We start from the raw sequence: 2,125 nt of genomic DNA on the forward strand, positions 1-2,125 counted from the left end.
TTGTAACATCCCAAAATTTCATGCCAAAAATTTCATTTTTAATATAAGAAAACCGTTAATAACTTTGTTCCAGACATTGAAAACAATTCAATTAAAACAAATATCATAGTCTAATCCCAAAGATCACATAATGTGGAAAAACATGGGTGAATGGGCCAAGATCGTCCCGAGCTCCTTTTTCTTGAAAACCATAGATACCTGAAACCAAAACTGTAAACTGTAAGTACGAAGCTTAGTGAGTTCACCAGATACCACATACCATACATATTAACCTTTCCATACATGTCATACATATTGACTGGGCCATACATGTCATACATATCGACTGGGCCATACATGCCGTACATATCAACTAGACCATACATGCCATACATAATGAGAGCCATACATATTGAACATATCCGTAAACAAGTAAGGTTCTATGTGCCAAACATAGTCTTCTCATTATGCCACAAGCCGCGCGTTGTCTTTCTAGCCAAGCTTGGGGCCACCCCCATTGGTCTTATAGACAAGTGCCAAGAGCCACCTCATGGTCTTTCATGCAAGCATCATAAAGACAAATATCATACATACTAGTCTACTTAGTTAATCAACTTATAGTGTGCCAGGAGTCACCTCCTGGTCTTTCATACATAATAGCATACAGTGTGCCAGGAGCTGCATCCTGGTCTTTCATGCATAATGCCTAGGACTAACCCCTGGGTTCTCCTACCATGCATAAACTAAATGGGTTGGCATTGGTGCCTTAGACACATTCAAACAGTGAGGAGGCTCACCTCACAAGCTGACTGTAGAACCTTGCGAATAACCTCTCGCTGCTAGCTAGCGGATCCCCACGCTATCATTACCCAACATGACCATTAGTCCGAATCAATAATCCTCCTTAGGGTAAAATGACCATTTTACCACTAGTCTAGTTTGGTCCATAACTAAGGCCCAAAACCAGAATACCAAAGACCTAAACCATAAAATCCATAGAAGCCCATTAGTGGCCTAATTTCCAATTAGGCACAATCCATTCTCATGGGCCTTAGCCAAAGGCCCAATAATGCTTCTATGGTCCAAAATTTCAATTCCAGATGGCCCACTAAGGCCAAAGTAGTCAAGTCCAAAGAATGGCCCAAACCGAGGCCCATTAGTGCGAAACCCACTCTAACTGAGTACGCGGTGCGTACTCAGCTGTACGCAGGGCGTACTGGGCTTGTGACCTGTACGTTGTGCGTACCAGCTTGTATGCCTAACGTACTCCTCTGCCATCCTCTTTCTTCTATTAAGCTCTTAATGCTTAAAGTCAACGGTCTAAATCCCCATATCTGATTCCCATGGATGACTTAAAATGTAAAGTTGGAAACTTTACTTACATAATGACTTAATAGGACTCTAGAGATCAAAAGAGATTAATGAAAGATCTTATCAATTGCATGAGTCCATTTGAACCATAAAGGTTGCATTTGTATGGCCCTAAGTGCTTTTAGGGACTCAAAAGGACAACTTTTTTGCTCTGAACTAACAAGATACAAGAAACCCCAACAATGGAGTCAAAATAACCCATAAAACACCCCAACATTCTAACTAAGCATGCCATGGTCAAGTTTGAAGCTTGATACCTCAAATGAGTCAGAAATGGTGTTAATCTCCCGGATCTACAAGCTCCCTTTGAATCCTTGCTCCTTCTTCAAACTTCTTCCTCTTCCAAAACACCAAAGCAACACCAAAATGCTCTCAAAAGGGTTACCAACTCACAAGAACACACCAATACGCGCTAGGGTTTTGAAAAAGAGCTTAAGGTACAATGGAGGCTGAAAGGATGAAGAGCCTTGGGTCTTAAGTTTCTTAAATAGTGCATAATTAGGGTTTGAAGGTATTGGGCACTACGTTAGGGGTAATTATAGTACGTTGGGCGTAATTACAGTACGCTGGGTGTACTGCCCCGAGCCTCTCGCGTCCACTTTCCATCTCTATGCTAGACGTACTCATGCTTTTACCACCTTGCATGCAAGGGCTAGAATACAAGTTTTTCCATCCATGAACCAATTATGTCAACAACTTTAAAGTACTATAACTTATTCATTCTAAGTCCGTTTCCGACAAACTTTATATCTACAAAAAGGTGGTGAGACGTCTA

This window comes from Lactuca saligna, chromosome 5, assembly GCF_052625555.1.
Source record: "Lactuca saligna cultivar CGN05327 chromosome 5, ASM5262555v1, whole genome shotgun sequence".
Classification (NCBI taxonomy): domain Eukaryota; kingdom Viridiplantae; phylum Streptophyta; class Magnoliopsida; order Asterales; family Asteraceae; genus Lactuca; species Lactuca saligna.